General features: G+C 43.1%; 1 protein-coding gene and 1 pseudogene across 3 annotated transcripts in view; one reads left to right on the top strand and one right to left on the bottom strand.

The window, feature by feature from the left end:
• Positions 1 to 15,081, top strand: part of LOC102916718 (disks large homolog 5-like) — a 56,686-nt gene that overhangs the window by 19,627 nt on the left and 21,978 nt on the right. The window contains exons 1-2 of one of the 3 annotated variants that reach the window (XM_076544781.1): positions 10,743 to 11,536; positions 14,890 to 15,048. The gene's annotated coding sequence lies outside the window, so the exon portion shown is untranslated. Of the gene's footprint in view, positions 1 to 10,742; positions 11,797 to 14,889; positions 15,049 to 15,081 lie in introns of those variants that run through there. The other 2 variants (XM_076544782.1, XM_076544780.1) reach the window with 2 other exon arrangements.
• LOC143266749 (glyceraldehyde-3-phosphate dehydrogenase pseudogene) lies at positions 6,335 to 7,783 on the bottom strand (annotated as a pseudogene).

The following is a 15,081-nucleotide window of genomic DNA, read 5'->3' as shown; positions in this document are numbered from 1 at the left end:
GTTCATGTGTTTCCATTCTTTTGGTTATTTGTCCCTGTGCCTTATCCAAACTTGGTTTCAACAATTCTCGCTCATATAAACCCTCCTCTTTCTCGCTAATTAAACTCCCAGCGTTCCACCCGGGGCCTAGCCGTGGATGTCTGCATCCAGATTCCTCAGTCCTTGGATGGGGTTTATGGCACAACTATTAGGGTGATTGGCCATCCCATCACCAGAGTAGGTCAGTCCTGGCTGTCTCTCGACCATTGCCAGCAGTCTTTTGTGGGGTTTTCTTTGTGGATTTCTGTGGGCCTCTTTAGCTCTTTGTTTCTTCCTTTTCTCATGTGGTCTTCATTTACTATGGTCTCCTATTCCTTGTTCTCCCTCTCTTTTCTTGATCCAGCTAGGATCTCCCGCTCTCTTTCCCTCGACCCTCGCCCTTCATTGCTCCTACTCATGTCCAGGCTGTTCATGTAGATCTCATCCATTTCTCTGTGTCTTTCTTGGGATCCCGTTTTCCAGGTAGCCTCACTGGTGATGTGAGTAGCAGTCCAGTCATCCTTGTTCCACATCTAGCATCTTCCTATGAGTGAGTACATACCATATTTCTCTTTCTGAGTCTGGGTTACCTCACTCAGGATGATTTTTTTCTAGATCCATCCATTTGCCTGCAAACCTCATGATGTCATTGTTTTTCTCTGCTGAGTAGTATTCCATTGTGTATATGTGCCACAATTTATTTATCCATTCTTCAGTTGAAGGGCATCTAGGTTGTTTCCAGGTTTTGGCTATTACAAACAATACTGATATGAACATAGCTGAGCAAGTGCTCTTGTGGTATGATTGAACATTTCTTGGGTATATGCCCAGGAGTGGTATAGCTGGATCTTGGGGGAGATTGATTCCCAATTTTCTAAGAAAGTGCCATATTGATTTCCAAAGTGGTTGTACAAGCTTGCATTCCCACCAGCAGTGGAGGAGAGTTCCCCTAGTTCCATATCCTCTCCAGCATAAAGTGTCTTCAGTGTTTTTGATGTTAGCCATTCTGACAGGCCTAAGGTGGTTCTTTATAATTTTTTAAACAAAAACTCAAACCTAGTTAGAGGAACCCAAACTTATACAATTCCTACAAACCCATATTGAAAAGCAATATTTTCAATCTAACCATTAACACTTTGAAAACTTTTAGCAAAACATCCAAAAGCAGTTTCTTAATGAAATTCTTTACACACTTTAAAAGTAGTCTCAGTATACCCCATTTGCATTTCTTACTAACAAAGCATGACATTAATCCACTCAAACAACAATTTAAATTAAATAGACTAAGGAATATTAACTCTCCCTTTTCTTTATAATTTTAAGCAAAATCTCAAGCCTAGTTAGAAAACCCAAACTTTTCTGTTTAAACAGTTCCATTTGTAACACAAAACCAGTTCCATAAGTAATTCCATTTTCACATAAACAGTTCCACAAAACAATTCATAAATCACCAGTTAATAAAGCATATATGCATACACAAAATTGCATCTTGAGTCAAGGTAGAAACAATTTCTTCATTTAAACAGTTCTATTTTTAACCCAATTCCAGAAAACAGTTCCTAGGTCATTACTATAAGTGAGCTCAAAATTGTCCCATTGCAATGAAATCTCTATTGTTCTTTTCATTTCTTAAGTCCCCAAATTCAAATGATAAATTCTGGTACTAGCCTTCCAAATATGAAGAAATTCATAACCAAAATCTTTGTAGTTTTATCTCATTTTATGTTCACAAAGTTCAAACAAGAAATAAATTCTGGTATCAGGCTTTCACTTCGAAATATGAAGAGATGTTTTTCAACCAAAACTTTTTTCAGTTAACAATTTTTGTTCAAACAAGCGTCTCTGCAACTTTTGTTCTCACAGACAGACCTTTTTAGTATAGCAATATTTTAAACTGCACCTTTTTGCTGTTAGCTCAGATTTTTCTGTGTTGTGTCGATTTTCCACAGATCTTAGCTGCGGATGCCTTGTGCTGGTTCTGGCGTCCACCATTTTTAGCTTCTTGGCGGTTTCTGGAGCTTTTGAAACCATTCAGACTGCCTACTTTGCAGTCTACTAGGACACTGTCTCCTGTGTCTCAGGTATTTTCACCATATACATTAATAGACTTACACTTAACATTTACACTTTTTCACAAACTCACATATAACATTTTTTGCTTTGCAAAGCATTTAGAATCATATTCAACATTTACACATTTTTACAAACTCACATACAACATATTAACATCTACTTATTTATACTTTAAGGAAACTATAGAACTACTTCAGCAAATATATTTCTTATTACTTCTTATACACAACTAGTATCTTTACTTCTTACAAGCTTATTACTACATGTCTTAAGACTACCTTAGCTACTTCTTGCAAGCTTATATCTTAAAAGAATTCTATAGATCTATTTTACAAACTTATATAGGCTACCATTAGCATATATCTAACTTAGCAAACACCTAAAGATTTCTTAACACAGATCTAACAAGACAGAATTTTTACAAACTCACATATCTTATTTTCGTCTTTCTACTTCTTACTCTTAATTATTATCACCATCTCTATTAGAAAGATTCTCTTAACTAGACAGGAAGTATGTACATCATTTCTAAAGTTTAGAGTTTATAGTCAGCTTTGTTATAAAGCACTGGGATTTAGTGAGTGTTGTCATTATAGAGTTGTGATACTTCTTGCTAGGGGACTGTAACATTCTCAGGACAAAGCCACACCCCAAAGTTGCCGAGTTCTCTCAGCCTTTCTGTAACCAGCAGAGATGCACTGTCAGCGGTAGACGGTTTTTAACTAGAGGCTGTCCCTTCACCCAAATTCATAGTAGCTCCCCTAAGTGTTTCAATTCAGACAAACGTTTCTATTACTGCAATATTTTTGGTTCATTCTACCGAAAAACTTCACTTCACGCTGAGGGTGAAATTACCCTATTTAGCTGCTGTAAAGCTCTTCGTCAAATACTGCACAGCTATTAGGTGATATAAAGTATTTTTCTAAAGGAGCTAGTAAAGCCAAAAGTGGCACCGCTCTGAACTCTATTTCCTCACTGTTTGCATTAACCAGTGACAAAACCTCAGAAACACAAATCGATCCACTTTCATTCTTGTTCCTTTATAGGAACCTCATTGCAGCTGACTTTCCTTGGTTCCACGCTCCTTACTAGACTCTCCGGTAACCACTGAGCTTCATTCAAACACAAACATGTCCTCAACCCCCTATTAACACAGGATTGGGACCCTTCCATTATCCCGAGCAGGGATCTTTCCATTTCGCATTATCCACAGCTAAAGGACCAGGAAGATTGGAGTGAGCTCTAAAATGGTCCACAAAGCATGGCAGCTTTCTTTGATAGAAAAGAAAGCTTTACTCCTGGATAGTTCTGTTCTGCCCTGGCAGGGCTCTTTCCCCAGACAATGTTCTGACTCAGCAGCATGACTGCTTCAGACACAGTTCAGCTTTACTGTTTTCCCAGAAAGGTCCTTACTCTGACAGGAAAGCTTTTTCTCAGATTTCTTTTTGCAGCTGTGGACCTATCAACCTGGGACTTTTAGGAAAGTGGACAACTGTGCCATTCCCACCGGTTTTAGCTTTGTTTGTTCATTAGCAATCTTCCCCTGGGTCTTGCACCTCCCTGCCTCAGTTCTGTGCTCCAGGAAGTTCACAACTGCAGGAACCCTAGTATCCCCGAAATGCACCCCAACTCAGAGACACTGGCCAGTCGCCTCTGGGTTTTTGGTCACAAGTGAGGATACAATGCTAACAGTTTGCATTGCTTCAGGGGATCTTTGCATTAGGTCAATTAGAAGCACCTTTTCATTCTGAAACTCACTCAAACAAAACCTTGGATGCCTCAGCTCAGTTGTAACTGAAAAGCTTGGTTTTTCTGCTTTTCTCAGGCAAAGTTTCCTGCCTCTATAAAGTTTGGGGCTCTCTGTAGCTCTTCACCCTTACTCTCCTCAAGCGTTTCTCTCAGGGTACTCTGACCCACTGTCTTTTACTAGCTTGAAGAGACAGAGCTTAGAAGGGGTTTTTAGAAACTTGTTGCTGCCTCCTGCATTGCAGGGAGGATTGTTAAAGCTTGAGAGAACTTAGAGAGGTTTTGCTGTCTTAAGAGGTTTGTTGTTTTCCCTTAGAGCTAATCACAGGTGGTCCCCATACTAATATCTTCAGGTGATTCTAATTTTTGTCCTTCAGAGAGAGTTCTGATAGGCTTTAGTTTTTAAATTTGAGAGCTTTTGAGAAAGATTAAGGCTTTTTAGAGAGATTCCTCCCCCCCCCCAAATTTTCCAAGAAAAGCTTTTAGTTTAAGAGAAAGATTTCCCCCCAGGAGAGAGACCAACTTTTCCCAAAACTTCTGAACTTTAAACTTTTTGGCTTTTTACACCCCCATTTTTGCCTCAGGGAGAAAACACTTTCTCCTGCCGCTTGGACTTAGCATTTCAGCTGTCCCCTGGTCAAAAGCTTCCATAGGAAACTTTTTCTTCCCCATAAGCTCAGAGAAGAGCTTTTTTACTACCCGTAAAGCCCAAAGAAAGATTTTTTTTCCTCAGTTTGCGTTTATAGCTCTCAAAGTGAGAAAATTGAAGAGTTTTTCTGTCTAGGTGTCTTATTTATTTTTTCCTACACAATCTTACACTTCTAAGTTTTTCCTAAACTATATTACTACCTTATACCTTATACTTATTTTTCACAGATAGAAATTGAGAAAGGGATAGAAGATAGAAAATTTTGACAGAAGAGAATTTCGCTGCAGCATTGGACATCCTTCCAGTCCACTTTCCTTTTCTCTCGAGGATAAAACCCCTGCCTCCCAAAAATATATATAAAAAATATATTTTTCCCATAACACTGGCATGCCTTTCCACTGGCAGGGCTGACAGCACTTTCACCAAAAACTCTGTAATAAAACTATTATTTTCCTTTATCTTTAGTCCCTATTACTTTGTCTTTAGTCCCTGTTCATTTGTCTTTAGTCCCCCCTTTTTTTTGTTCCCTCTTTTTTTCTTTAGTCCCTGTTCATGGCGCCATTCTGTGGGGCGTATACCCACCACCCCCACAGTTCCCCAGAGTTTTCTTGAGTGCGAGCAGCAGGAAATATTAGATAGAAGGATTTATAGTGGAGAATCTTGTGGAGATAAACAGATAGAAAATAAAGGATAGCCTCGAGAGGGCCTGGAACCTATTCCAAAGGGCCCTGACTGTCTCTGGCCCAAGGTTTTTATAGAGATGCCAAGGGGGTGGAGCAAAAGACCTCCTCCCCCAGCACAGCCAAGTGCAGACCATCTCAGACACCTGTACTCAGGCCCATGGTCCTGATCATCCTCTATTTGGACCTGCTGGGTAAAGCCACAAGGAACCCAAGAACGGGCTCCCACAATACCCCCATAGTTGACTGCTGGCAATCTTCGAGACACTGCCTGAACTGACCTACTCTGGTGATGGGATGGCCAAACACCCTAATTGTTGTGCTAGGAACCCCATCCAATGTCTGAGGGATCTGAATGCAGAGATCCACGGCTAGACCCTGGATGGAGCTCCTGGAGTCCAATTAGCAAGAAAGAGGAGGGTTTATATGAGCGAGAACTGTTGAGACCAAGGTTGGATAAAGCACAGGGACAAATAGCCAAATGAATGGAAACACATGAACTATGAACCAAAGGCTGAGGGGCCCGCAACTGGATCAGGCCCTCTGAGTGGGTAAGACAGTTGATTGGGTTGATCTGTTTGGGAGGCATCCAGGCTGTGGGACTGGGTCCTGTGCTCATTGCATGAGCTGGCTGTTTGAAACCTGGGACTTATGCAGGGTCGCTTGGCTCGGCCTGGGAGGAGGGGACTGGACCTGCCTGGACTGAGTCTACCAGGTTGATCTCAGTCCTGGGGGAGACTTTGCCCTGGAGGAGGTGGGAATGGGGGGTTGGGCTGGGAGGAAGGGGAGGGAGGGGGGTGAGAATAAGGGAATCCGTGGCTGATATGTATAACTAAATTGTATTGTAAAATAAAATAAAAATAATAATAATAAAAAAGTCCAACCTCCATTCATGATGAATGTCCTGGAGAATCTAGGAATATAGAGGATATATTTCAACATAACAAAGTCATTGTACAACAAGCCCATGGCAGCATCATGCTGAATAGAAAAAAAAACAAAAAATTTTTCGAAAAATTCAGGAACAAGAAATGGTTATTCTCTCTTTCCACTCCTATTCAATATAGTACTTGAGCTCTTAGCTAGAGCAATAAGACAACTGAGGTAGATAAAGAGGATACCAATGGAAAAGGGTGAATTCAAAATGTCCTTATTGCAGATGATATGATTCTAAACAAATAAAACTAACAATTTATTAGAAGTCCCATAATCTGATGAATACATTCATAAAATTGGAGAATGCAAAATTAACACAGAATAGTCAGTGGCCTTCCTGTATACCAGTGACAAACAAACTGAGAAAAAAATCAGGGAAACAATTCCACTTACAATAGGCTTCAAACATATTAGACATTTGGATTAGCATACTTTTAAAGCACACTATTTTTTTTTGGGTGCAGTGAACTTTATTGATGGTTTTCAAGAGAGTAGGGTTCCCTAAGCCCCTCCTGTTGTTCTGGGGGTCTGGGATGGAAACTGTGAGGGAGATGCTCAGTATCGGGGGAGAGGGGGCTGAGATGGGACAGGAACTGTTCAGCAGCCGAGGGTCTCTCTTGCTGTCCTTGCTGGGGTGGGTGGTGGTCCAGGCGGGCCTCTTACTCCTTGGAGGCCATGTAGGCCATGAGGTCCACCACCCTGTTGCTGTAGCCAAATTCATTGTTGTACCAGGAAATGAGCTTCACAAATTGTCATTGAGAGCAATGCCAGCCCCAGCATCAAAGGTGGAAGAGTGGGGGTCACTGTTGAAGTCGCAGGAGACAACCTGGTCCTCAGTGTAGCCCAGGATGTCCTTTAGTGGGCCCTCGGACACCTGCTTCACCACCTTCTTGATGTCATCATACGTGGCAGGTTTCTGCAGGCGGCATGTCAGATCCACGACGACGGACACATTGCGGGTAGGGACACGGAAGGCCATGCCCGTGAGCTTCCCGTTCAGCTCTGGGATGACCTTGCCCAAAGCCTTGGCGGCACCGGTGGATGCAGGGATGATGTTCTGGGCAGCCCCACGGCCATCACGCCACAGCTTCTCAGAGGGGCCATCCACGGTCTTCTGGGTGGCAGTGATGGCGTGGACTGTGGTCATGAGTCCTTCCACAATGCCAAAGTTGTCATGGATGACCTTGGCCAGGGGGGCTAAGCAGTTGGTGGTGCAGGAAGCATTGCTGATAATCTTGAGTGAATTGTTGTACTTCTCATGGTTGACACCCATCACAAACATGGGGGCGTCAGCAGAAGGGGTGGAGTTGATGATACTTTTGGCCCCACCCTTCAAGTGGGCCCCAGCCTTCTCCATGGTGGTGAAGACACCAGTGGACTCCACAACATACTCGGCACCATCGTCACCCCATTTGATGTTGGTGGGATCTTGCTCCTGGAAGATGGTGATGGCCTTCCCATTGATGACCAGCTTCCCGTTCTCAGCCGTTGAACTTGCCATGGGTAGAGTCATACTGGAACATGTAGACCATGTAGTTGAGGTCAATGAAGGGATCATTGATGGCAACAATATCAACTTTGCCAGACTGGAAGGCAGCCCTGGCAACCAGGCGTCCAATTCGGCCAAATCCGTTCACTCTGACCTTCACCATTGTGTCTCAGGAACAAGGCTGGCACTGCACAGAAAGATACGGCTGTCTCTGGAACAGGGAGGAGCAGAGCACTTTAATAAAAAGAGGTATGAATTACCCAAGAGAAATCTAAATACATTCAAGACCCTTAAAGCTGATGTTCTGAGAGAACTTCAAGACTTAAATGAATGGGGGTTTTTAAAACTTGGTGGATAAATAGGTAATAGAAAAGGTCAATTTTGCTAAATTGATAATACTAATTCAATAAATCTTGAATTAGAAAATGTGAGTACAATAAATCACCATTTTCTTTGGAACTTCATAATCTAACAATAACTGCACTATTAAGGGGCAAAGGATAATTTATAAAGCAGAACGGGCAGGAACATCCAGAGGTACTTTTTAAGAGGGAAAAGTAGTGGAGCATGCCATATTAGAGAGAAATACATCATATGAAAATAAAAAATAAAAATACTTTAACAGATTTATGTAAGCAGTGGGTGAGATTGGTAGACTGGATATTGCAACAGATGCAGTGTCCCCAAACTGTGTAATTGGTGAAAAAAGAGTTTAGAGGCCGTAATGAAAAGGATGGGTTATCAGAGCATGCTCTGAGAATATGTCAAATGTTCTAGTTAGCTTTCTGAAGCTCTAATAAAAATCCAAAAGCCAATCTGGGAAAGTAAGGTTTATTCACCTCACAAGTTACAGTCCATTATCAAGGGAAGCCAAGGCAAGATCCCAAGTCAGGGGCTTGAAACCACAGAGGAATGCTGCTCACTGTTCTGCTCAGCTACCCTTCCTCTATGGCGCAGGCTCATATGCCTGGGGATGCCATTACCCACAGAGGACTGAGCCCTCCTCCATCAATTAGCAATCAAGAAAATGCCAAAGGAGCATACCTACAAGCTAGTCTGAGGAAGTCAAATCCTCACTACGTGTTAAGTAGACAGCCAAGATTAGCCATCACAACAAGCCCTAAAGGGGAAAACATTAATCTCAGGTTACTGCAAAGAACATTCACCCTCTATGAATAGAATTCTATGTCCAACGTGAAGTTTCAAATGTATGAAGAATAATTTCAAAGAATTTATGTTGGAAAATGTAACTCACTTTAAAATGAGTGACAATCACACAAACCACAAAGGAAAAGTTGGTAAATTTGACTACTGAAGCCCTGTCTGGAGGCTGCAGGGTGGACATGGGGAGTAGCTGATGGCTGACAACACTTTTGGCCATCCTTGCAGTGTTTCGTTGGAGGAGTTTCCATCAAAAGTCCTGCCCCTTATAAGCTTATGTTCTAAAGAAATGGATGAGCCCATTCTGCTTGATGATTTGGGGAAGGCTGTATCCCATTTTCAGAGCCATAGTTTTTGAAAACTTCTAAAGCAGCACCAGGCACAAACCCAGTATTCTTGGTGGCACACACTGTAGTGCCCATGCTCATTATGCTTGTGTCAGTGGTGAGCTCTGTAACATGATTTAACTCTGGGGTATGATTTGTTTCCTGTTGCTGCTGTCTCCAAATCCTGCCTCTTTGACCACCAGAGCAAGATCAAATCTTTTTTTTTTCATTTTAAAACCTACAATTTCTTTTTATTTATTTATTTTATTTTATTTTATTTTATTTTATTTTACAATACCATTCAGTTCTACATATCAGCCACGGGTTCCCCTATTCTCCCCCCTCCCACCCCCTCCCATTACCCCAGCCCACCCCTCAGTCCCACCTCCTCCAGGGCAAATTCTCCCCCGAGGACTGCAAGCAAGATCAAATCTTAATAAATCGTTCTTGCTTAGAAAACAATAGGCTACTACCTGTTGTTTATCATGAAGACCCGACAGATGTCTTCCCAAGGTTTCCCTTTCTTCAGTAGGAGATTTTTCCTTTCCCAGAATGCATGGAGTGAGCAAGATGTGGCCTGTAGCAGTTCAAGTCCAAATTCACAGGCTCCTTCTGACTCCCCATTCTTTCTGACAGGTCCAGTGTGTTTGCTTTCTTCCTATTTCTTTAAGAAAGGAGTACCCATTTTCTGCCTCTTGGACACTTTTCCAAAACAGTTCGTACCAGACATAGCATAATTATTTGATTCCAAATCTTCAATTATAGAGATAGACCGGATTCTTTTGTAACTGGCTTTCTAGTTGATCCCTCCTACCCAAGAAACCAGACTAGTATTTCATCCTATTTTAGTCATCCATGGTCATGAAAAGGCCACTGAACATCTTCATAACATGAGAACTACAGGTGATCCAGATGTGATGTTGGATCATCTTCACTCCTTCCTTTCACTCTCTAAGTCATTTGCTCATGAGTATCAATGAAGAGGAGAATACGACTGTGTTGGCTATTCTTGGTTGTCAATGTGCCTACATCTAAGGTCAACTGACACCCAGAAAATAGAGGGCACAGATGTGGGCCATTTTTGCTTCATTTGAAGTAGGAAGATCTATTTATAGTCTAGATCTTAGAGGTAGGAAGTCACAACTTTAATTCAGATCTTTAATCAATATGTAATCTGGACTATGCTTTCTGTTCGAAGCATATGGAAGGACCCAGAAGAAGGAAGCTTTTCCTCTTGTGCTTCCTCCACCTTGTTAGCACATCCATTCCTTCACAGGCATAAGAGCATCCATTTTGAGATTATAGCATAGACTGCAGACAGCTGAGACATCCAGACTTGTAGACTGAGCAACTACTGGATTCTTGGCCTTTCCATTCATAGCCAACCATTGTTGTATTAGCCAGGGTACAGCTTGTAAGTCATTATAACAAATCCCTTTTCAATACATAGAAAGATTCATTTTATAATTCTGTTGTGCTACAGAGCCCTGACTAATTACCAGGCATATAGAGAGGACATTCTAGAACAGTTTGTGTGTCATAGGAGTCTCAGGTCACTTACAAATTTCCAATGGCCACCTTCCCTTAACCTTACCCTTCTCTAGGTGCTTTTTTACATCAGGGGACTCAATTCTCCTCCTCTACATCATCCTGACCAATTCTTGGCATGCTTTATTTCTCATATTATTGAGTATGGATATTAGAATGGTATTGGAGCCTATTTCCAGGTTTCTTAGTGGCTTTACCCAGCAGGTCTGCATAGAGAGGATGATTGGACCACAGGCCTGAGTGTAGGTGCCTGAGATGGTCTGCACTTGGCTGTGCTGGGGGGAGATCTTTTGCTTCACCCCTTGGTGTTCCTTTAAATACCCTAGGGCTGAGACAGCCAGGCCCTCTGGAGGTTATCCTGTATTTTCTTTCTGTTTCTCCGTCGTCTATACTTCTAAGTAATATTTCCTACTTCTCCTACTCAAGAGTATTCTGGGGAAATGTGGGGGTAGTATGTAGCCTCCCCATAAGATGGGAAGGGCCAACTATTGTCAGTGTTTATAAATGAGCTTTCAACTCCTTATGGGTGAAGTAGTGAAAAGATTCTAATGAAGCAGAGAGATATTTCTAGCTTTGAAAGGAGGAGGAGCTAAATAGCTTTCCCTGTGTCACAGAAGAGATTCCTGGAAAGGAAACCTCAGCTTCTGGTCAGTTCATGAAGAATTTGCAAGCAAGCAATGGCTGTGCCTAATGACATCAGCAGTCCCTTCTCTGGAATTCTACTGTATCATGGAGAGCTCTTGGAATCCCCTGTGATGTCACTAGTATTGTAGCAACACCACGTGAGCTTAGGACATTAGTTCAGTGCTGTAAGGTTCACCTACAGAGATGTGGTCAAGACTGAGGCGTCTAGTTGAGAGAGAGAATACACAGCGTGGAGAGACCAGAGCGAGGAAGAAAGAAGCAGGCCGTAGGTCTCACTGGAAAACATTTTTTTTTTTGGTTTTTCGAGACAGGGTTTCTTTGTATAGCTTTGTGCCTTTCCTGGATCTCGCATTGTAGACCAGGCTGGCCTTGAACTCACAGAGATCCTCCTGCCTCTGCCTCCCGAGTGCTGGGATTAAAGGCGTGCGCCACCACCGCCCGGCGAGACCAGAGCAAGGAAGAAAGAAGCAGGCCCTAGGTCTCACTTGAAAACATGGAGAAATCTCTGGTGCTGGGGAAGACGCAGTGAGTTCAGAGGAGGGTCTGGGCAGCTTTCTGGATGTGATGGGCTTGAGCTTTCCAGAGCTAGGGCTCAAGAGCTGGGAACTTCTGGGAAGGAATAGGCCTATCCTGCTCTGGGTTCCTAAAGAGCAGACCCAGATCAAGGATCCATGATGGTTAGTTTAACAGATTCAGGAATTGACAAGCCTTTAGCTGTGTTGGTGGGTATCATCTGCTTTCACTCTGAGTTGGGAAGGAGGCACAGAGAAACTAATGAGATTTCTGTACCATAACTGTGTTCCCTCCCACACACACTGGAGATTTTTAGTTGTGTGCCAACAATAATAGGGAAAGGAGACTGCACTGACAAAGCCTAAGGTTTTCTCATGCTTTACATCTCACCACTATCAGGGCAGGAATACTAAATGCTGCTGTCTTCAAATGACCCCTGAGGTTTCTGAATACCAACTGTTGATGGCGTACAGGTCTGCAGTTCAGCCTGAGAGCTGTTAGATTCAGTGGACCTGGACTGATACTGTCCCCATCCTGTTAGCTCTGGGTGTCTTGAACTATCAGTGATGATGCACCCCTCCCATGGTTTCCCCATTAACATGAGAGTCTGAAGTGTAGAGCAAGTGAGGCGATCAATTATACACTACCTGAGTGTGACAGTAGCAATTTTCTGATTTCTCAAAGCACTTGGCTGAGGGCTCTGAAGCTACAGAGCATTCTCTGTAGCTGTGAATAAGCTTTAGAAGGATGTCCCCTGGGTTACATTGTCTAGAGAGACAGAGGAAACCTACTGATTTCTGAGACATCCACCTCCCTATAGAGAGATGGGAGAACTGACATCCACAGAGGGGGAGACTCAAGTCTTGTCTTTGAGGAATTGCTAGGACAAAGACTCATCTGTCAGTTACTTCCTGAGCATCCTTCAGTGGGTCAGATTTGACTGAGATGAGGTAGTGCATAGGGCAGGTACTGTGCTTTTACTTCTAGACTAGGCAATTACTGAGATACATAACTTTGTCTAATTAGGTTGTCAGTGTGATATAACATCTGAATGGACATGGTTTACCCCAGATCACTCATTTGTTCTTGGTTCCACCAAGTACCTTCCTGAGACTACAGTCCAGTCTTCTGAAGAATTTGCAATCCAGGATGAACATGTTGCTAGCTCCTCAATTCAGGACTGCCAGGAAATTCACGAGTGTGATGTGTGGCTCTGGAAAGGTCTCCGGCAAAGGACCCCTCGTATATCTCCTGTGTCCTTTGCCTGCCCTTCTCATGCTCCCGTGAGTATTCTTTAAGCTGGCTGCACCCCTTTCCTTCCTAAGGGCATGTGCATTGTTACAGGTGGCTCCACATCAAGGAGTTAGTCTTTGTGTAGCTCTAAGTAAAGCAACATAACAGTGTCACACTACATATTGTCCCCTTGACTGTGACACATTTGTCCTTACATATCTCTGTCTGGCCTCTCACTAGCTATTCATGTTTCCTCACACTTGAGTGCAGGAATGGACCATCACTCTTCCTGGGAGTGTTTGCTCTTGTGTCTCAGGGCTCACCTGGAGAGTTCCAGTTCTTATCATCTCCAGCCTTACATGTCACTAGTTGATTACAAATTTGCTAATATCGTGTTGGCTTGAATTTATTGCGCTGATGATTCAGGGAAATTTTTCTGATTAACTAAGGGACATTTCATTGTTCTGACAGGACACCCACAACCTCCCACCATATCCACATACTGTAACAGCCTTGGGAATCCTCCACAATGTGCTTGTTGACATCAGGGGATCAACCTTTCCTTCTCACCATTCTGACTTAATTCCCTAGCAATATTCATTTCTCATGTTATTGATTAGAGATTTCAAGAAGGGGCCAGTCATTGCCTGGGATGTATTTTGAAGTGAGTCTTCAACTTCCCATACATGAAGTAGTGAAAATATTCTAATGAAACAGAAAGAGATCTCTGACTTTGTAATGAGGAGGTGGTAAAGGTCTTCCCTTGCGTTTCTGGGAAGGCTGCTGGGAAAGGCAACATGGTTTTGATGAACTTCAGAAGAGCTAGTTAGTGGATAAGTGAGGACTGCCAGGGGTGACCCTAATCATCCCTTCCATGGAGATTCTGTTCTGTCAGGGAGAGTGCTTGGTGTTCTCTGTGATGTCACCAGTGTTGTGGCAACACCAATGACTGTGGGTGATTCCTTCAGTTCCCATGGACATGTTGGCAAGACTGAGCAGGCTGCTTGGGAGAAAGAATGGAGAACATGGAGAGACCAGAGATAGAGGCAGAAGGAAGCTGGCCTTTGGTCTCAGTGTAAAACCTGGAGAAATAAATGGTTCTGGGGAAGGCAGAGTGAGTCCAGAGCAGGGGACAAGAAGCTTCCTGGAGGAGGTGAACTTGAGCTGAGACTTGTAGTAGTGGAGCTCAGCAGCTGGGAGATTCTGGGTAGTAATGGGCCAGTCCAGCTTTTCTGGCTTTCTAAAGAGCAGACCCAGAGTCAAGAGTTTCTAAAGGTTAGTTTAGGAGAGCCATGAATTGTCCAGGTTGCAGCTGCTTTTCTGGGAATTCCTTCAATTCCTTCTGACTGAGAAAGAGGATTGGGAGAAACAGATGGACCACTGAGCTGTCCCTCTCTGGGTAGGGTGTTGCTACACTTCATCCTAGTAGATTCCTTCAGTTTCCATGGAAATCTGATGCCAGTAGGAAGGGAGGGAAACCCCCTTTGGCCACATAACACATCTTCAAAATTTTTGGTCCTAGACACATATGATGATGACTTGGTGCTTCTAAGCTCTAGGGACAACAGGCCTTACTTGCATCACATCAGATGTGAGCTGACAATGTCATTCACTTCTCCTTAGCTGGGCTAGCTTATGCTTCCAGGGCCATGGGACTGCACTAGGGAGTGAGGCACATGATTATCCACAGTGGTTGAGGACAGAGACAGAGCTCAGGGGCCCCAGTTTGAGGATAGCTGTCCTGCTGTTCCGAAGCTTCACTGGGTTCCTAGCATTTTCTCTTCCTTAGGTTTCTTCTTGGAACTCAGCATGGACTCTCCTGGTCCTATGCCATTCAAGAAAACATGCTCATTTGTCTTTATCTACCTGCAGGGACTACTGGGGAGTCACCATCCCAACTCTCCATCATCACTGAGCAGGAGCAGTAGTTGAAAAACATAAACTCACCATTCGCTTACGTGATATGGAATGTGAGAGAAATGAGCTGCGTGGAATCCTGGCCAATTATACAAACAAGGATTTGAACAACAGGTAGTTATTATGCCCAGTTCTCTGCTGACCATC

The sequence above is a fragment of the Peromyscus maniculatus genome, chromosome 9, assembly GCF_049852395.1.
Source record: "Peromyscus maniculatus bairdii isolate BWxNUB_F1_BW_parent chromosome 9, HU_Pman_BW_mat_3.1, whole genome shotgun sequence".
In the NCBI taxonomy this organism is placed as follows: domain Eukaryota; kingdom Metazoa; phylum Chordata; class Mammalia; order Rodentia; family Cricetidae; genus Peromyscus; species Peromyscus maniculatus.
This window is presented reverse-complemented; position numbering and strand designations above follow the sequence as displayed.